Source organism: Hordeum vulgare, chromosome 1H (genome assembly GCF_904849725.1).
Source record: "Hordeum vulgare subsp. vulgare chromosome 1H, MorexV3_pseudomolecules_assembly, whole genome shotgun sequence".
Taxonomy (NCBI): domain Eukaryota; kingdom Viridiplantae; phylum Streptophyta; class Magnoliopsida; order Poales; family Poaceae; genus Hordeum; species Hordeum vulgare.
Window position 1 is genome coordinate 387,081,466 of NC_058518.1, and position 22,618 is coordinate 387,104,083.

Sequence of the window (22,618 nt, forward strand, 5' to 3'; positions counted from 1 at the left end):
TTTTAGGGATCGAGAAGCTTGCAATTTTTTAGAAGAAGATGAGTCGGTCCGAAAGGATCTATTTCAACTCCAATCTTACAAAGGGATTCGCCAACTTCAACTTTCATCTTTGCTCGAGCACGTGGTCGAAGCCGGTGGAATCAGGATCCATCCTCTACAAACCATACCGGGTTTCACAGGTGCTACCATCAACACAACGCGCATCAGATCTAAACTGCGCCGATGAAATTGGAAGCTCTGAGTGATCATGAAGATAGTAGATGGGAGCGCCTGCTTATAAAAGTTGCATCGTGGTGTGCCTTGCTACTTGATTGGATCAAGTCCCACAATAAACAAAGCGAGCTGGTTACGTTCATGGATTACACGGCCAGAGTGCAAATCACATGCGTATTCTATACATGCATGTATCTCCACGACCTGGAGATGGTCACGGAGTAGGATTCACCATACAAAAAAGAGAGGAGGAGTCCATGACCTGAATATGGATTCACTACGGACTCGATCCCGAGCCGGACACCGCGAGCCACCGCGGCCCCGCCACGCCTTACTCCGCCGCGTCTGAGACGGCCTCGACCACCTCGCGTCCGAGCCGTCGTGGTTTCGCCTCGCCTCGCGTCTGCCTCTATCACTTCGAGCCGGGCTGCCCTCACCACGCCTTGTACCGCCTTGTCCGAGTTGGCTTTGGCCTCCTCACGTCCGAGCCAACTCGGCCTCACGTCGACGCACGCTACTTGGTTGCACCGCGGCCACGCGCCGACTGCTCCGCCGTCTCCATCCAGCCGCGCCGGCGTTGCTTCATCTTCACGTACTTCTCTACGGCCTGGCCGAGCTGTCGCCTACTCACCTACCTCAACCATGCTCACGCCCGCACTGGCCTCTGCTCCCCCATGCTCGCGTCGCCACAAGCCACGCGTCCTGAGCTTTGTCGCTAGGCATGATGGGCCTCGACAACCGCTCTCCACAGAGAGGGGAGCAGCAGGAGTAGGCGCTGCAGCGGCAACATATATCAGCATAGTTGCTGCAGAGGTTCGCGTCCCAGACGCCGCGACCTCGCCTCTGTCGCGCCAGTTTCTGCCCACGAGGCCGCGAGCCCTGCTCCCGCTGTTGGGCTGCCCTACTGGACCACCCGTGCAGCTGGCTCCTGCTGCCGTGCCTCGCCGTCAGCACACCTGCACATGCTCAGGCTACCTGGACAGAGGAAGAGCGTCTACTGGAAAAATCGCTAGATCAGAGAAAAAGCTAAAGTCAACAACTCAATTGTTAGCTCGGACATCTCGCACAGGGGATAAGAGGTCATGCAGAAGCGGAGTGCAGCCCCGCTGGGACGCGAGATGTGCGTCAGCGGAGATGCTTAAAAAAGGAAGAAGGGATAGCTGCTCCTAGATAAAAAATGATGAGAAATACAAAGGAAGGCCCACGTGAGAGCAAACATTATAATTGGAAGTTTAACTACGTCGACAGCGTCCGCATACGGATCATCACTATTTCATCCGATAAAAATATCAGGTGATATCCACCCTACCTATCTTACATACTGTTTGTCCAAAGAACAATTACTCTGGCTGGTGATATTTTTTACGCACGACAATTATTTCTTATCGAAGTGGCATTATCCCGCGGAGATGGGGATCATGTCAGAATCATCCTACACTAGTTTTTATCCGCACCGGCTTACAAATGACGTTGTCAACTCGTTATCCACATCAGCTTACAACACCACAAGGGCTCACCGTCCGTGCAAGTTCCCAATGACGCGGAGACTTACAATGACGCGGCCAACTTTCACGTCCGCGCGACCAAAACGGATTACAATGCCGCGACCGATTCTCGAGTTCGTGCCAAATCACAAGATATCTCTCGCATTCAACTCAACCCGTTGGAGTAGTGCTCGCTTACACGAGCCGCCTAACAGAAGGACGCGATCATACCAGCACTAAAGCACCGGATCCCATCAGAACTCTGAAGTTAAGCGTGCTTGGGCGAGAGTAGTACTAGGATGGGTGACCCCCTGGGAAGTCCTCGCTTACATGAGCCGCCTAACAGAAGGACGCAAGTCGCCACCCTCACGGTCCGGATAACATCAACTTGCCGGTGCAGTTGCTTTATATCTTGGAGATGGAGCGAGTACCAGTATCTTTTCTCTGCCGGTTTATGCCACAATCAAGTAAGGAGACTCTCAAGCCGCCTCCGTGAGTCGACTTAAGACTCGGGGGCTACATGGACATGGCTCGGCAGGCTCAACTGGGATGAATAATTCAAGAACCCCGGGTCATTACAGAAAAATTAAGCCAGTCTAAATGCTTGAGCTTTTGATAAAAAAGTCTTCCTTGGGTGGCGCTTGAGCTTGTTTGACTCGCCCCATCCCGTCGCGACCTTATGAGCCGACAAAACCATCATTTAGGGTGCGCGCTTGAGCTTTCTGACTCGCCCCATCCTGTCGCGACCTTATGAGCCGACGAAACCATCATCTAGGGTGGCGCTTGAGCTTTCTGACTCGCCCCATCCTGTCGCGACCTTATGAGCCGACGAAACCATCATCTAGGGTGGCGCTTGAGCTTTCTGACTCGCCCCATCCTGTCGCGACCTTATGAGCCGACAAAACCATCATTTAGGGTGCGCGCTTGAGCTTCCTGACTCACCCCATCCCGTCGCGACCTTATGAGCCGACGAAACCATCATCTAGGGTGGCGCTTGAGCTTTCTGACTCGCCCCATCCTATCGCGACCTTATGAGCCGACGAAACCATCATCTAGGGTGGCGCTTGAGCTTTCTGACTCGCCCCATCCTGTCGCGACCTTATGAGCCGACGAAACCATCATTTAGGATGCGCGCTTGAGCTTTCTAACTCGCCCATCCTGTCGCGACCTTATGAGCCGACGAAATCATCTAGGGTGCGCGCTTGAGCTTTCTGACTCGCCCCATCCTGTCGCGACCTTATGAGCCGACGAAACCATCATCTAGGGTGGCGCTTGAGCTTTCTGACTCGCCCCATCCTATCGCGACCTTATGAGCCGACGAAACCATCATCTAGGGTGCGGGCTTGAGCTATTCTGACTCGCCCCATCCTGTCGCGACCTTATGAGCTGACGAAATCATTCTTGGGTGGCATTTGAGATTTCTGACTCGCCCCATCCTGTCGCGACCTTATGAGCCGACGAAATTGCTAATTTTTATTTATTTACCTTCCTGGCACTGCCACAAGGTTTTTCAGGCTTTTTTCTGACTCGCCTCAAAATATCTTGGGTCGATTGCTATTTATTATCACCCATTACTCACTGAGGTGCTAGCCACACTGACTCACTGAGCCGGCTTATTTAAAATAGCTTGATGCCATACTTATCATATCATATACATGCATCATCTAGCATTGCATCATGCATCATACATACATATCATGCCGGTCTTCAAAACCGGGTCAAAGCATAAATTATTGCAGGTGCAAATAAATCTTTGAATAGCCAATTTGGCTGGATTTTTGTCATGGTTTATCATAACCAGTGTTAAATGATCGGGGTTTTTAAGATAGCTCAGAATAATTGTCTATTGTTGAAGAGCCTCCCTATCATATATAAATGTCGGGTCATCTAATTTACCGGCCCTTGGATTTCTTCAACTTGTGCTTTGTAGTAAACTACAACACTTATGGATTTCTCAAGGATATATTTGCTGGGTTACATTGCAACCACAGTCAAGGATTTCTTTTATCACAAAGGCATCATCAGCCCACAGAGTGGATATGATTTTATTCTACAGTGGAAGGAATAGCCCCGAGTCGCTGCAGGCACACAACCCGGCACTTGGGGGCTACATTATTCAAATCAAGATTACATCAAATTATGAAAGTCTCATGTCACTGCAAGCATGCACCACGACACTTGGGGGCTAATTCAATCAGCTTTTCAAATCACCACATCATCAACAGACCCAACTATTTCAAGGAGATAAGCCGGCCCTGGGGGCTACAGGTCGTTCTTTATTCAAATATGAATTCAAGGAAGTCCCTGCTCATTATTGCATAATGACCCGGCCCTTGGGGGCTACATCATATGATGTTTTATTTTCAAAGGAGAAGAACGTGGAAGTCCCGAGTCGTCGCAAACAATCGACCCATCGCTTGGGGGCTACACTATTGAGATCATAATTTCTAAAGTCCCAAGTTGCCGCAGGCAAGACAGCCCGACCCTTGGGGGCTACAACACTAAGTTGTTTCATAGATCATGAGGTTCAAATTGAAGACCCGGCCCATCACACCCTGATGACCCAGGCCTTGGGGGCTACAGGTAATATGGATATATCAAAAAATTGAAGAGCACATTTCATTCTGTCATGGAGGTGAAGTATTGGGAGACCGGTTCAGCATATTTTTATCTAGTTGAAGCACTGAAAGACCGGCTCAACATCACACGGATTTGTCAATTGGAGTTCAGTTGTTTGACGGGGCACTACTAATAATGATGACCCGCCATTGTCAATCATGACCCGCCATTATCAATCATAACCCGCCGAAGCAAGAAAAGCTAGTTCAACATTGTGTGGATTTCTTATTTCCCAAATTTTCATCAAGCCAAAGCATTGGAGGCCGACTCAATGGCATATGTATTTTATTACAAAGGACACGTACCAACAAGATGATTGTGAAGATGGCTCGAAGAAACCCGGATTTTTCAAGGAGCCACTTCAGTAAATCAAGCCGGCCAGAGGAGGAAGCCGGTCCCTTAACTTATTTATTATTCTTATTTCAGGAGCTTACCATGAATAAATTCAAGCTAACCTTGGGGGCTAATGTTGGGGATATATCCCGCAGTGTAACCCGGCTTGGAGTATGACCCGCCAAAGGACTTGGCGATTCATCGGCGACTCAGCAGTGACCTGGCGGGCGACTCATACTTGTCCCCACATGCGACTTAGATAAATGACAAAGGCCCAAGGCCTAGCATGCACCCTGGCATAAGGCGACTCATAGAGAGGCCAGGAGGGCTGACTCACAAGAGAAGGCCCAAGAAGAAAGACTCCCACAAGAAGGAAACAAGACCCAGATTAGGATTGAAGAGAGACTAGTCCTATTCCTACTCCTAGTAGGACTCTACATGTAAACCTACCCCTTCCACCTATATAAGGAGGGGTAAGGCGCCCCAAAAGGGACGAGCAAGATACACAGCTTAGGTCTAGACACCCACGAGATTAGAGACGGCGAATCTGCACCCTTGTAATCAAGATCATCATCTCCATCAATGGAACACAAGCAGGATGTAGGCTTTTACCTCCATCGGAGGGGCCGAACCTGGGTAAACTCGCGTCTCTCGATTCCGACCAACCCCTTCAAGCCGCCACATGGTTGCGATGGCCTCACACCTAAGTTCTCTCATGAGGACATCTGCCGTGACAAAACCACGACATTCTATCTCAATAGTATCGGCAGTATCAGAAGCATCACGAGCATTGGCAGTAACTCTAGCAATATGAGCATCAAGGAATACTCCTAGTGGAACATCAGGCAAAGGAGTATCTCTAGCAGTATCAAGCATAGCATCATCAGGAAAAATAGCATCTCTAGCATCATCAGGCAAAGCAGTATCAGGCATAGCATCTCTAGCAGTAATGAGCATAGTATCAAGCATAGCATCTCTAGCAGTATCAAGCATAATATCAAGCATGGTATCATCAGGCATAGTATCAATCATAGCATCTCTAGCAGTAGTATCACAAGCATCATCAAGCACAGGCGACATATCAAGATTTCTAGCAGGAGGTGAAGTTGCAAACTTACTCATAACTGAAGGTGAATCAAGTGCAGAGCTAGATGGCAATTCCTTACCTCCCCTCGTAGTTGAGGGCAAGACTTTGGTCTTCGGATCCTTCAGATTCTTCATAGTGATCACCAGATATAAATCCCAAGTAACTCAGAGAATATAGCAATACCTCCCCGGCAACGGCGCTAGAAAAATGCTGACCGCGCAATCTCTGGCGTTAACTAGACGAATGCTTATAACAACAAACCTTCTCCTGCAACGGCACCAGAAGAATGCTGATAGCACTCCCCGGCAATGAAACTGGAAGAATGTTGTTGATGGCCCACCAGCGCGTGGGTTCGCAGCAGTTTTCGAGGGTAGAGTATTCGACCCAAATTTGTAGATCGCCTCAGGAGGTGAGAGTATACTCTTGAGTATTAGCAGCTGAATTTGTTGGATTCAACCACACCTGAAAGATTAGTATCTACAAGCACAGTAATGACAACAAAGTAATATGATAAAAACGGTGTCAGAAACGATATGTTGACGACAGACTATTCCTAACGATTGTATCAATGGCGCTTCCGTTGCCGCGTTGACAGAAGTTGTCAATTCCCGTCAACGGTCAGGCGAATCAACAGTGTAGCAGGTAGTAGCAGTGTAACGAGCAATAGCAGTGGCAAGGAACATCAGTAGTGACAGCAGTAGCAAGTAGCAACAGTAGCAAGCGACAGTAGTAGCAACAGTAGTAGCAGAGCAAGACAAGTAACAGTAGTAGCAATAGTAGCAGCAGCAGCAACAGAGCAATACAAGTAACAACAGTAGCAACAATAGGACAAACTCGTAGGCAATGGGTCGGTGATTTGTTTGGATGATATTCATCATGCAACAGCTATAACACGGAGAGATATGTGGCTAGCTCCCGTTCATCAATGTGATGTAGGCATGCATTCCTTGTGTCGTCATACGTGCTTAGGGAAAAGAACTTGCATGACATCTATTGTCCATCCCTCCCGTGGCAGCGGGGTCCAAAAGGAAACTACGGGATATTAAGGTTCTCCTTTTAATAAAGAACCGTACCAACGCATTAGCACTTGGTGAACACATGAACTCCTCAAACTATGGTCATCACCGGGAGTGGTTCCGGTTATTGTCACTCTGGGGTTGCCGGATCATAGCACATAGTAGGTAACTATAACTTGCAAGATCGGATCTAAAACACACATATATTGGTGACAACATAATAATTTCAGATCTGAAATCATGGCACTCGGGCCCTAGTGACATGCATTAAGCATGGCAAACTAGTAGCAACATCAAATCTCAGAACATAGTGGATACTAGGGATCAATCCCCATCAAAACTAACTCGATTACATGATAGATCTCATCCTACTCATCACCGCCCAGCGAGCCTACGAATAGATTACTCACGAACGACGAAGAGATTCATGGAATTGGAGAGGGAAGAAGGTTGATGATGACGATGCCGACGATTTCCCCTCTTCGGAGCCCAAGACGGACTCCAGATCTGCCCTCCAGATGAAGAACAGGTGGTGGCGGTGCCACCGTATCGAAAACGCAACGAAAACTTCTCTTTTTTATTTTTTCTGGGACGAAAGACAACTTATAGAGCTGGAGTTGGGGGCGGCTAGTGCCTGTGGGCCCCACAAGCTTGCCCACCGCCACCAGGGGGTGGTGGCAGAGCAGGGGCTTGTGGCCCACTGGCCCACCCCCTGAGGTGGAACTTGGCGCAAATATTTTTGATATTTTCCGAAACTTCTCCCCGTAAATTTTCAGGACGTTTGGAGAACTTTGATTTCTGCACAAAAATAACACCAAGGCAATTCTGCTGAAAACAACGTTAGTCCAGGTTAGTTCCATTCAAATCATGCAAATTATAGTCCAAAACAAGGGCAAAAGAGTTTGGAAAAGTAGATACCATGGAGATGCATCAGGCAGCAGATAGAGGAGCTTCTCCAAGGTGTGTGAAAGAGAAGAGAGGTGGACATGTACAACCAGCAACTACATTCTCAGCTACTAGAAGCAGCGTTGACAACAAGGTTGTTCCTCCTGCATCAAAAGGAGTAGCACCAAACCAAGCTCCACCAACTGGCCCCAACCCAGCCAAGAACACTAGAAGCAAAGCAAGGGAAGCTCCAAACCCAGCCCGAAACACCATGAGCAAAAAACTGAAGTTCTAGATGCTATTATGAACTAGATGGTGTTTTTACACCTTTTATGACCGTTATGTGCACTGTGTGTTGTTGCTAAACTTCTGAGAAGCACCTATTATGTGTACTGTGTGCTATGGTGTTGTTATATACTTGGTGTTGTTATGCACAATGTAGTCTAATCTTAAGTTGTTGTTGAACTTGTGTCATTCATCTGTGATGCACAATGTTGTGTGATCTCAAGTTGTTGTTGAACTTGTTTCATTCATCTGTCATTTTACAAGTTTAGGATCAAATTGAGCCGTGAAGATCAAATTCATTCACCAAACCACATTTGACAAGTTTAAGACCACATTTGACAACAACAACATCTAGGAATACCAAACTACTACAGCTGACATCGAACAACTGCATAATTTCTTTGACAACTACCATAGTAGTACAACTATCATACAAATTCCCATAAGCAAGAATGTCCACAACAACAACATCTCATCTCTCTCTCTCTAAGCTTCTTCTTCAAAGCCTTGTTCTTCCTTGCCATCTCAATGTTTTCCCTCTTCAAATGGTGGCACTTGATCCAACTGCCTTCAACCTCAGTGTGCAATTATTCAAAAGCTAGTCCAACACGCAATGGAGGAGCTCGGTCAACCCAAACCACCCATTGACACTCATCTAGTAGCTGACTGCAGATCAAGAGAGTCATAATTAGAAAGAAAAAATTAGAGAGCAAAAAACAAATCTGGATCAAACTGACACGAACTTACATCCAATGGGAAACCTAAAAAACGACGGCCGGTGCTAGCACCACCCCATGATACATGGCGAGCAAGAATACGGCCATGACCGGGGCATCGATGCTTCGACGGAAACTCCAAGCCGGAATAAGACTCATCGGGAAGATAAAAACTCTAATGAATGCTGCACAATCCCGACCCCATCGACCTAAAAAAGTCAAATTTCCCCCAAAATGTCACAAACCCTAGCTTTGAACCCCAAAATGCCGGTTAGGGTGTGATGACCCACAAGTATAGGGGATCAATCGTAGTCCTTTTGATAAGTAAGAGTATTGAACCCAACGAGGAGCAGAAGGATCTGACAAGTGGTTTTCAGCAAGGTAAAATCTGCAAGCACTGAAATTATCGGTAACAAGTGATTGTGTGGTGAGATGATTCGTAGCAAGCAACAAGTAACAAAAGTAGCAACGGTGCAGCAAAGTGGCCCAATCTGTTTTGTAGCAAGGGACAAGCCTGGACAAAGTCTTATAGGAGGAAAAAACGCTCCCGAGGACACACAGGAATTTCTGTCATGCTAGTTTTCATCATGTTCATTTGATTCACGTTCGTTACTTTGATAGTTTGATATGTGGGTGGACCGGCGCTTGGGTACTTCCCTTACTTGGACAAGCATCCCACTTATGATTAACCCCTCTCGCAAGCATCCGCAACTACGAAAGAAGACTTAAGACAAAGTCTAACCATAGCATTAAACTAGTGGATCCAAATCAGCCGCTTACGAAGCAACGCATAAACTAGGGTTTTAGCTTCTGTCACTCTAGCAACCCATCATCTACTTACTACTTCCCAATGCCTTCCTCTAGGCCCAAATAATGGTGAAGTGTTATGTAGTCGAAGTTCACATAACACCACTAGAGGAAAAACAACATACAACACATCAAAATATCGAACGAATACCAAATTTACATGACTACTATTAGCATGACTTATCCCATGTCCTCAAGAACAAAAGTAACTACTCACAAAGCATAATCATATTCATGACCAGAGAGGTAATGAGTAGCTTCAAGGATCTGAACATAAACTCTTCCACCAAGTAATCCAACTAGCATCAACTACAAAGAGTAATTAACACTACTAGCAACCTTACAAGTACCAATCGGAGTCGGGAGACGGAGATTGGTTACAAGAGATGAACTAGGGTTTGGAGATGAGATGGTGCTAATGAAGATGTTGATGGTGATGAGTCCCCTCCGACGATAGGAGTGTTGGTGATGATGATGGCGACGATTTCCCCCTCCGGCAGGGAAGTTTCCCCGACAGGATCGTCCTACTGGAGCTCTAGATTGGTTCTGCTCAAGTTCCGCCTCGTGGCGGTGGCGAATCCTCGAAAAAGCCTCCTCCTGATTTTTTTTCCGGATGAAACCCTTCATATAGCAGAAGAGGGGGGCCAGAGGGCCAGCTGGGTGCCCGCAAGCTCCCTAGGCGCGGCCGGGGGGGGGGGGGGGGGGGGCCGCGCCTAGCAGGCTTGTGGCCACCTGCTAGCGCCCCTGTGGCACTTCTTCGGCCCAGTATTTTTTATAATTCCCGAAAAAAATCCTCGTTGATTTTTATGGCATTTGGAGTTGCGTGGAATAGGTATCTCAAACTTGCTCCACTTTCAGGCCAGAATTCCAGCTGCCGGCATTTCCCTCTTCAAGAAAACCTTGCAAAATAAGAGAGAAAAGGCACAAGTATTCTACCGTGAAGTGAAATAACAGCCCAAAAACCGATAAATATCAACATGAAAGCATGATGCAAAATGGACATATCAACTCCCCCAATCTTAGACCTCGCTTGTCCTCAAGTGAAAGCCTAGCTCAATAAATATGTCCGCATGTTTAGGGAGAGAGGTGTCGACAAAACAAGATACGAACATGCATGCATCATGATCATGATCAGAACAGTAATACCAACATATAACCTCTCATGCTAAAGTGACAATTCCTTCACAAAGTAAAGTATGGATCAAGAACCTTACCGAGAAGTAACAACCGATAACCTTTAGTCATTGAAGCAATTGCAATTTATCACAACATCAGAAAGAGTCAAGTAAGAGCTTGTAAAGCAAATCCACATACTCAATCATCTTTTCGTTCTCAACAATTGCTACAACTCACGTGGTACTCATGAGATCAAAGTTTCAACTGGACACAAAGAAAGATAGGGGCTTATAGTTTTGCCTCCCAACTGCTTACCTCAAGGGTAATGTCAACAACAATAATTCATGAATGCTTACCTCCAAGTTGACATATGAATATAGATCTTTCCCTAGCATATGACATTAGCCAAGATAAAAGGCGAAACAAGGAATTGGTGAAGATCACCATGACTCTTTGAAGGGCAAAAAGTAATGGTACAAGATAGGCCCTTCGTAGAGGGAAACAGAGGTTGTCATGCGCTTTTGAGGTTTGGACGTGTGTCCTCTTAGAGCGGAGGAATGTCACTTTATATTGCCTCCTGTGATAAAGAACTTTATTATGCAGTCTGTTGCTTTTATGTCTTCCTCATCACAGGTTCGTACAAAGCTTATTTTCCACACACTAATAGATCATACATATTAGGGAGCAATTTTTATTGCTTGCACCGATGACAACTTACTTGAGAGATCTTATTCAATCCATAGGTAGGTATGGTGGACTCTCATGGCAAAACTGGGTTGAAGGTTTATGGATTCACAAGTAGTATCTCTACTTAGTGCGGGAGTTTTGGCTAATATGAGGTGGAAGCAATCGTCACATGCTAAGGGATCTCTAATCATATAACATTGTTCGGAACCAAGCAAACACAATTCATTATGTTGTCTTCCTTGTCCAACATCTACTTCTAGGCATGCAATAGTTTAGTGAGTGTTCACAATCATAGATGGTGTCAAAGATGATATATTTATATGTGAACCTCTCCTTCTTTATCACTTCCTATTAATTGCAACAATGACCAAGGTCTACGTTTGTCTACCCTCAACAAGTTTCAATCAACATTCTTTTTATATGTGAAGCCATCATTTCGCATAAGATCATTACATGATCTTTCATGCTTTTGTTGTTTTCTCACTCTTTTGATCATGGCAAGAGGCAAAGCCCTCAACTAAGACACTCTTTATTATATGGCTCATGAGCTTGAATACATCGGGGGTGACACAGAGCAAAACTCAAGACTAGAACACTAAGATTTTAAATCTACTAGAGAAAAAGAAAACTGAAAAGGAACAAACTAAAACAAAGGTAAAGGCAAAAGATGTGATGGTGATACGATACCGGGGCAACTCCCCCAAGCTTGGCACAAGCCAAGGGGATTGCCCATACCCATGCTTAGTTGTCTTCCTTTGGTGGTGATGGTGGTGGAGTTGTTGCAATCTTTGATTCCAAGAGGGCCATCAATCTTTGATTTATACCTTGGAGATCTGTGATATGTTTCTCTAGCAAAACAACTTCACGAGTGAGATAAGTATTGCGAGCACGAGTTGTTTCAAAAAAACCTCAAGAGTTCAATCAAGGATGGAGATAGTAGGTGGTGGTAGGGTTGGAGGAAATGCACTTCTTCAACTTCTTCCTTGTTGAGCACAGATTGCACTTCATCCCATGCCTGATTCTTCTCCTTAGCTTTGCCCTTGGTTTCTTTAGTTAGCCTTTCCTTAGCCTCCATGACCTCCATCCTTTTCAGATCAACATGTACTTCTCCATAGACTTGAGGGAGATTGTTCTCCCCCACAGATTCCTGGGACAACATCTTGCTCTAAATCTGCGGCAGAAAACAGGCTCGAAACGAAAACAGAGGAAATCTGCATGATACGAGGGTGAGACCTTACAAGAGAATATATATTGATTTTTTTCCAGACCAGAAGGAGTACGCCGCACGAAAACGGAGTCCGGGAGGCACACGAGGTGGCCACAGGCCCCCCACGCGCGGCCAGGGGGTGGGCCCGCGCCTGGCAGGCTTGTCGCCTCCTCGCGCGCTTTCCGGACTACTTCCAATTTTTCTATTTTTTCAAATATTCCAAAACGGAGAAAAATTCCTACTGGAAAAGTTTTGGAGTCTGTTTTCTTACCGAATCACATACCTCTTCGTTTTCGGAGTCTGAAACAGGCTGATAAATATCCCTTAGGTATTCTTTCGGAGTTATGGTATTGATAATATTGCTTTCAACATTTATGGGAGTACGTGAGATATAATGCTTGATTCTCTGCCCATTTACAACTCTCGGACAATTACCTTCCGTGTTGTTGATCTTGATAGCACCGGAACGATATACTTCCTCAACAATATAGGGACCTTCCCATTTAGAGAGAAGCTTGCCTGCAAAAAATCTTAAACGAGAATTATATAGCAAGACATAATCACCTACATTGAACTCACGCTTTTGTATCCTCTTATCATGCCACCTCTTAACCTTTTCTTTGAACAACTTGGCATTCTCGTATGCCTGATTTCTCCATTCATCAAGCGAGCTAATATCAATTAACCTCTTCTCACCAGCAAGTTTGAAATCAAAGTTGAGCTCTTTGATTGCCCAATAAGCTTTATGCTCTAGCTCAAGAGGTAAATGACATGCTTTACCGTACACCATTTTGTACGGAGACATGCCCATGGGATTCTTATAGGCAGTTCTATAAGCCCACAGTGCATCATCGAGCTTCTTAGACCAATTCTTTCTAGACCTGTTGACAGTCTTTTGAAGAATTAGTTTAATTTCTCTATTGCTTAGCTCTACTTGAGCACTGGACTGAGGGTGATAGGGAGACGAAATTCTATGGTTGACATCGTACTTAGCAAGCGTTTTACGGAAAGCACCATGAATGAAATGTGAACCACCATCGGTCATTAGATATCTAGGGACTCCAAATCTAGGGAAAATAACTTCTTTCAGCATCCTGATAGAAGTGTCGTGATCAACAGTACTAGTGGGGATAGCTTCTACCCACTTAGTGATGTAATCAACAGCAACTAAGATGTGAGTATACCCGTTGGATTTTGGCAATGGTCCCATATAATCAAAGCCCCAAACATCAAATGGTTCAATGACAAGTGAATAGTTCATAGGCATTTCCCGACGTTTACCAATATTACCTACTCTTTGACATTCGTCACAAGACAAGACAAACTTTCGGGCATCCTTGAAGAGAGTGGGCCAATAGAAACCTGATTGCAATACCCTGTGTGCAGTTCTATCTCCCGCATGGTGTCCTCCGTAGGCCTCGGAGTGACACTTCTGTAGGATATGTCCCTGTTCATGTTCAGATACACAACGTCTAATAACACCATCTACTCCTTCCTTATAAAGGTGAAGATCATCCCAAAAGTAATGTCTCAAGTCAAAGAAGAATTTCTTCTTTTGCTGGTATGTGAAACTAGGTGGTATATATTTGTCAACAATATAGTTTGCATAATCAACATACCAGGCGCACTACGTGAAGTATTGATGGCATTCAGTTGCTCATCGGGAAAGCTATCGTCAATAGGTTGTGGGTCATCAAGAACGTTCTCCAACCTAGACAAGTTATCTGCTACTGGGTTATCAGCACCCTTCCTGTCAACAACGTGCAAATCAAATTCTTGTAGCAAGAGAACCCATTTGATAAGTCTAGGTTTAGCGTACTTCTTCTCCATGAGGTACTTAATAGCAGCATGATCAGTGTGAATAGTGACTTTGGAATCAACTATGTAAGACCTGAACTTTTCACGCAAACACGACTACTAAAAATTCCTTTTCCATAGTGGCATAGTTTCTTTGGGCACTGTCTAGAGTTTTACTAGCATAGTGAATAACATTCAACTTCTTATCAGCTCTTTGCCCTAGGACAGCTCCAATAGCATAATCACTAGCATCACACATGATTTCAAACGGCAAGTTCCAGTCAGGTGGTTGAACAATAGGTTCGGTTATCAAAGCCCTCTTAAGTATTTCGAAGGCTTCCTTACAATCATCGTCAAAGACAAAAGGAATATCCTTTTGCAAGAGATTGGTAAGAGGCCTAGAAATCTTAGAGAAGTCTTTAATGAACCTCCTATAGAAACCATCATGACCAAGGAAACTTCTTATACCTTTGATATCTGTGGGGTATGGCAATTTCTCGATCGCATCAACCTTAGCCTTATCGACTTCAATACCTCTTTCAGAAATTTTATGTCCTTCATTAACCATAAAGTGGCACTTCTCCCAATTCAAGACAAGATTGGTCTATTTACATCTCTGCAAGACTCGATCAAGATTGCTGAGGCAATCATCAAAGGAAGACCCGTAAATGGAGAAGTCATCCATGAAAACCTCAACAATCTTTTCACAAAAGTCAAAGAATATAGCCATCATACATCTTTGAAAGGTGGCAGGTGCATTACATAAGCCAAAAGGCATACGTCTATAAGCAAAGGTACCGAAAGGGCAGGTGAAAGTGGTTTTCTCCTGATCAGATTGTGCAACTGGTATTTGGGAGAAACCAGAATAACCGTCTAGAAAGTATAAGTGTGTGTGTTTAGAAAGTGTTTCTAGCATTTGGTCGATAAAAGGCAAAGGGTAATGATCTTTCCTAGTGGCTTTATTCAATTTCCTAAAATCGATCACCATCCTATAGCCAGTAATAATCTTCCGTGGAATCAATTCATCCTTATCATTAGGGACAACGGTAATGCCTCCCTTCTTAGGGACGCAATGCACTGGACTCACCCAATCACTATGAGCAACATGATAGATGATACCCGCTTCCAGGAGCTTTAGTATTTCCTTTCTTACTACTTCTTTCATCTTAGGATTTAATCTCCTTTGATGATCAGCAACTGGTTTGAAATCAGGATCAGTTTTAATCTTGTGCTGGCATAGAGTGGGACTAATGCCCTTAAGATCATCAAGAGTATATCCAATAGCAGCACGGTGCTTTCTCAGAGTTTTTAGTAACTTCTTTTCTTCACGCTCTGAGAGGCTAGCACTAATAATAACAAGATATATCTCTTTTTCATAAAGATAAGCATACCTAAGAGTGTCAGGCAACTGTTTAGGCTCTAATACAGGATCACTCTTTGGTGGGGGTGGATCCCCAAGCAGTTCAATAGGCAAATTATTCTTAAGGATAGGATATTGTTCTAAGACAACTCTATCTTTCTCAGCCCTTTCATCCATATGCATACCATTTTCATGCTCAAGCAAGTATTGCTCTAAGGGATCAGTACGAGGCATGACAATAGAAGCCAAGGCAATAGTTTCATCCTTACTGGGAAACTCTTTTTCATGAGGTTGTCTACCAAACTTGGAGAAATTGAACTCATGTGACACACCTTCAAAGCCAACAGTGACAGTTTGCTTCTCACAATCAATATGAGCATTAAAAATATTGAGGAAGGGTCTGCCAAATATGATGGGACAAAAGCTATCTTATGCGGTAGCAAGAACGAGGAAATCAGCAGGATACTTCGTTTTACCACATAAGACTTCAACATCCCTAACAATTCCCACAGGGCAGATAGTATCTCTATTGGCAAGCTGAATACTGGCATCAATAGGCTCTATCTCAACAGGTGCAATCTCGTCTTTCATTTCATCATATAAGGATTGAGGTATTGCACTAACACTAGCACCCACGTCACATAAACCATGATAACAATGATCTCCTATCTTAACAGAAACAACAGGCGTGCCAACAACAGGCCTATGTTTGTCTCTAGCGTGAGGTTTAGCAATTCTAGCAGCATCTTCACAGAAGTGAATATTATATCCCTCAACATCGTCGGACAGAAGATCTTTGATAATAGAAATGCTAGGTTCAACTCTAATTTGCTCAGGGGGTGTAGGTGTTCTAATGTAGCCTCTACGTATCACAGTTGAAACTTTAGAATGATCCTTTATCCTAACAGGGAAATGTGGTTTCTCAATGTAAGCACTGGGAACAATAGGATCATTATAGGCAATGACTTTCTCTTCAACTGGATTGGGTTTAACTACATTAACTTCTAAAGGAGGATGATAGTTAAACCACTTCTCTTTGGGGAGATCAATATGAGCAGCAAATTATTCTCACAATGAAGCTACTATCTCAGAGTCAAGTCCATACTTAGCGCTAAAATCTCTAGAAGTGCTTGTTTCAACAAAATATTTAACGCAATCGAACTGGAAATTCATACCTGACTCTTTACCTTCTTCAAGCTCCCAATCTTCAGAGTTACGTTTGAATCTTTCCAATAAATTCCATCTGAAGTCAATATCTCTCTTCATAAAAGAACCGGCACAAGAAGTGTAAAGCATGGTGCGATCATCATGAGAAAGCCGAGCATAGAAGTTCTGAATGATAATTTCTCTCGAGAGCTCATGGTTGGGGCATGAATATAACATTGATTTAAGCCTCCCCCAAGCTTGAGCGATGCTTTCTCTGTCACGAGGCAAAAAATTATAAATATAATTCTGATCACGATGTACTAAATGCATAGCATAAAACTTTTGATGAAATTCCAATTTCAACCGATTGTAGTTCCATGATCCAGTATCATCACATAGCCTATACCATGTTAACGCCTTATCCTTCAAAGATAAAGGAAAGACCTTCTTCTTGACCTCATCCTCGGGCAAACCTACAAGCTTAAATAAACCACAAACTTCATCCACATAGATTAGATGCAAGTCTGGATGTGATGTTCCATCTCCTGTAAAAGGATTAGCTAGCAGTTTCTCAAGCATACCCGAAGGAAATTCAAAGCAAATATTTTCAGTGGGTGCAGCAGGTTGAGGAGAAACTCTTTGTGCTTCCGTTCGAGGTGAAGATACCCCGAACAAGACCCTCAAAGGATTAGTATCCATAGTGACAAGTGACAATAAATTTCAGCACACTATATGAATGTTTCCTTACCAAGTTCCACTTACCAAAGGCGCTTCACTCCCCGGCAATGGCGCCAGAAAAGAGTCTTGATGACCCACAAGTATAGGGGATCAAACGTAGTCCTTTCGATAAGTAAGAGTGTCAAACCCAACGAGGAGCAGAAGGATCTGACAAGTGGTTTTCAGCAAGGTAAAATCTGCAAGCACTGAAATCATCGGTAACAAGTGTTTTGTGGTGAGATGATTCGTAGCAACCAACAAGTAAAAAAAGTAGAAACGGTGCAGCAAAGTGGGCCAATCCCTTTTGTAGCAAGGGACAAGCTTAGACAAAGTCTTATAGGAGGAAAAAAAACGCTCCCGGGGACACACGGGAACTTCTGTCATGCTAGTTTTCATCATGTTCATATGATTCACGTTCGTTACTTTGATAGTTTGATATGTGGGTGGACCGGCGCTTGGGTACTGCCCTTACTTGGACAAGCATCCCACTTATGATTAACCCCTCTCTCAAGCATCGGCAACTACGAAAGAAGAATTAACACAAAGTCTACCATAGCATTAAACTAGTGGATCCAAATCAGCCCCTTATGAAGCAACACATAAACTAGGGTTTAAGCTTCTGTCACTCTAGCAACCCATCATCTACTTACTACTTCCCAATGCCTTCCTCTAGGCCCAAATAAAGGTGAAGTGTTATGTAGTCGACATTCACATAACACCACTAGAGGAAAAACAACATACAACACATCAAAATATCGAACGAATACCAAATTCACATGACTACTATTAGCATGACTTATCCCATGTCCTCAGGAACAAAAGTAACTACTCACAAAGCATAATCGTATTCATGACCAGAGAGGTAATGAGTAGCATCAAGGATCTGAACATAAACTCTTCCACCAAGTAATCCAACTAGCATCAACTACAAAGAGTAATTAACACTACTAGCAACCTTACAAGTACCAATCGGAGTCGGGAGACGGAGATTGGTTACAAGAGATGAACTAGGGTTTGGAGATGAGATGGTGCTTATGAAGATGTTGATGGTGATGAGTCCCCTCCGATGAGAGGAGTGTTGGTGATGACGATGGCGACGATTTCCCTCTCCGGGAGGGAAGTTTCCCCGGCAGGACCGTCCTGCCGGAGCTCTAGATTGGTTGTGCTCAAGTTCCGCCTCGTGGCGGCGGAGAATCCTCGAACAAGCCTCCTCCTGATTTTTTTTCCGGACGAAACCCTTCATACAGCAGAAGAGGGGGGCCAGAGGGCTAGCTGGGTGCCCACAGGCCCCCTAGGCGCGGCCAGGGGGTGGTCGCGCCTAGCAGGCTTGTGGCCACCTGCTGGCGCCCCTCTGGCACTTCTTCGGCCCAGTATTTTTTATAATTCCCGAGAAAAATCCTCGTTGATTTTTACGGCGTTTGGAGTTGTGCAGAATAGGTATCTCAAACTTGCTCCACTTTCAGACCAGAATTCCAGCTGCCGGCATTCTCCCTCTTCAAGTAAACCTTGCAAAATAAGAGAGAAAAGGCATAAGTATTGTACCGTGAAGTGAAATAACAGCCCAAAAAGCGATAAATATCAACATGAAAGCATGATGCAAAATGGACGTATCAGGGTAGAGAAGCACGACCCCACCACATTGCTTACCTCTCCGATCGCCACCGAGAAGCTGGATGAGCCCGAGCTCGCCATGCACGCCGACTCCTTCCTCTCTTGCTTCCCGCTCCCCCCTTGGATCGGGGCATGATCACCCACAAGTATAGGGGATCTATCATAGCCCTTTCGATAATAAGAGTGTCGAACCCAACGAGGAGCAGAAGGATCTGACAAGTGGTTTTTAGCAAGGTAATATCTGCATGCACTGAAATTATCGGTAACAAGTGGTTGTGTGGTGAGATGATTCGTAGCAAGTAGCAAGTAACAAAAGTAACAACCGTGCAACAAAGTGGCCCAACCCCTTTTGTAGCACGGGACAAGCCTGGACAAACTCTTATAGGAGGAAAAATGCTCCCGAGGACACACGGGAATTTCCGTCATGCTAGTTTTCATCATGTTCATATGATTCGCGTTCGTTACTTTGATAGTTTGATATGTGGGTGGACCGGCGCTTGGGTACCGCCCTTACTTGGACAAGCATCCCACTTATGATTAACCCCTCTCGCAAGCATCCGCAACTACGAAATAAGAATTAAGACAAAGTCTAACCATAATATTAAACTAGTGGATCCAAATCAGCCCCTTACGAAGCAACGCATAAACTAGGGTTTAAGCTTCTGTCACTCTAGCAACCCATCATCTACTTACTACTTCCCAATGCCTTCCTCTAGGCCCAAATAATGGTGAAGTGTTATGTAGTCGACGTTCACATAACACCACTAGAGGAAAAACAACAGACAACACATCATAATATCGAACGAATACCTGCTACTTCTCAAACAACACCGCCAGAATTTGACACGTTGACAGAGACTTGCTTGTGTTGGTTTTTCCCTTGAAGAGGAAAGGGTGTTGCAGCACAGGAGCAGTAAGTATTTCCCTCAGTTTGAGGACCAAGGTATCAATCTAGTAGGAGAATCTCGTCAAGTCCGAAGTACCTGCACAAACACAAAGAGCTTGCACCCAACGCTATAAAGGGGTTGTCAATCCCTTCAAGATTGATTGCAAAGTGAGATCTAAAGGCGGAAAGTGAAACGAAGAAAAAGTGTAAGGCTGAAAATATGGTGTGGAGTAGACCCGGGGGCCATAGTGTTCACTAGAGGCTTCTCTCAAAATAGCAAATATCACGGTGGGTAAACAAATTACTGTCGAGCAATTGATAGAACCACGCAAAGTCATGATGATATCTAAGGCAATGATCATACATATAGGCATCATGTCCGAGACAAGTAGACCGATACTTTCTGCATCTACTACTATTACTCAACACATCGACCGCTATCTAGCATGCATCTAGTGTATTGATTTCATGATGAACAGAGTAACGCCTTAAGCAAGATGACATGATGTAGAGGGATAAACTCAAACCAATGATGAAAACCCCATATTTTTACCCTTGATGGCAACAACACGACGAGTGCCTCGCTACACCTTCTGTCACTGGGTGAGGTCATCTCACGGTATGAACCCAAAACCAAGCACTTATCCCATTGCAAGAATCATAGATCTAGTTGGCCAAACAAAACCCACAACTCGAAGAGAATTACAAGGATATGAAATCATGCATAAGAGATATCACAAGAAACTCAAATAAGATTTGTAGATAATCTGATCATAAATCCACAATTCATAGGATCTCGACAAACACACCGCAAAACAAGATTACACCATATATATCTCCATGAAGATCATGGAGAACTTTGTATTGAAGATCCAAGAGAGAGAAGAAGCCATCTAGCTACTAGTTATGGACCCGTAAGTCTATGGTGAACTACTCACGCATCATCGGAGAGGTCATGGTGTTGATGAAGAATCCCTCCGTATCTGAATCCCCCTCCGACAAGGCCCCAGAACATGCCCCAGATGGGATCTTGCGGAGACAGAAGTTTGCGGCGGCGGAGAAGTACTTTCGATGATCTCCTAATTTTTTTTGGGATTTTAGGGAATTTAGAGGCGAAAGACCTAGGGCAGAGGAGGCTGAGGGAGCCCACAAGCCTGGGAGGCGCGGCCCCCCATGACCGCGGCTAGGGGGCTTGTGGGGTCCCTGGTGCCCCCCTGCCGTGATTCTCAGGCTTCCCGATCTTTTTCTGTTTCGGAAAAAATCTTTTTGGCAGTTTCGTTCCGTTTGGACTCCGTTTAAAATCCTCCTCTGAAAGGGGTCAAAAACATGGAAAAACAGGAACTAACACTTGGCACTGAGTTAATAGGTTAGTCTCAAAAAATATATAAAAGGCATACAAAACATCCAAAGTTTGACAAGATAATAGCATGAAACCATCAAAAATTATAGATACGTTGGAGACGTATCAAGCATCCCCAAGCTTAACTCCTGCTCGTCCTCGAGTAGGGAAGTGATAAAGAATGAATTTTTGATGTGGAATGCTACCTAGCATAGTTGTCCTTTGCAAATTCTTTCGTGTGTCATGAATGTTCAGATCCACTAGATTCAAAACAATAGTTTGCTATTGACATGAAAACAATAATACTTCAAGCAAACTAGCAAGGTAATCATGAACTTTCAAAATAACAAGGCCAAAGAAAGTTATCCCTACAAAATCATATAGTCTGGCTATGCTCCATGATCCTCACACAACTAATGTAAATCATGCACAACCCCGGTATTGGCCAAGTAATTGTTTTCACACTCTTACTTTCTCAAACTTTTTATAACTATCACGCAATACATGAGCGTGAGCCATGGATATAGCACTATGGGTGGAATAGAGTGTGGTGGTGGTTGTGAGACAAAAAGGAGGAGATGGTCACGTTGACTCGGCATATCAAAAGGCTATGGAGATGCCCATTAATAGATATCAATGTGAATGAGTAGGGATTGCCATACAAAGGATGCACTAGAGCTATAAGTATGTGAAAGCTCAAAAGGAGAACTAGTGGGTGTGCATCCAACTTGCTTGCTCACGAAGACCTAGGGCAATTTGAGGAAGCCCATCATTGGAATATACAAGCCAAGTTATATAATAAAGATTCCCACTAGCATATGGTGATGACGAAACGAGAGGCTCTCAAACATGAAGAACATGGTGCTATTATGAAGCACAAGTGTGGAAAAAGATAGTAGCATTGTCCCTTCTCTCCTTTTCTCTCTTTTTTTATTTGGGCTCTTAGGCCTCTTTTTTTCTATTTTTTTATTTGGGCTCTTTGGCCTTTTTTTATTTCCTCACATGGGACAATGCTCTAATAGTGATGATCATCACACTTTTAGTTACTCACAGCTCAAAGCTTAGAAATGACTCTATTGGAAATGCCTTCGGCAGTGTACCGGGATGTGCAACGATCTAGCTTGGCGTATGACGTTGAAACATCTCGCTAGCTATCTTACGATCATGCAATGGCAATATGAGAGTGACGACACAAGTCATGAGACGGAACGGTGGGAGTTGCATGGCAATATATCTCGGAATGGCTATGAAAATGCCATAGTAGGTAGGTATGGTGGCTGTTTTGAGGAAGGCATTTGGTGGGTTTG

The 22,618-nt window shown here is 44.4% G+C and overlaps 1 non-coding gene across 1 annotated transcript; it reads left to right on the plus strand.

Annotated features, from left to right (window-relative positions):
- The first annotated feature begins 1,914 nt into the window (after nt 1-1,914).
- LOC123423479 lies at nt 1,915-2,034 on the plus strand. Its single transcript, XR_006621107.1, has one exon. It is a non-coding gene; the product is annotated as a 5S ribosomal RNA (ribosomal RNA).
- The last annotated feature ends 20,584 nt before the right edge of the window (nt 2,035-22,618 follow it).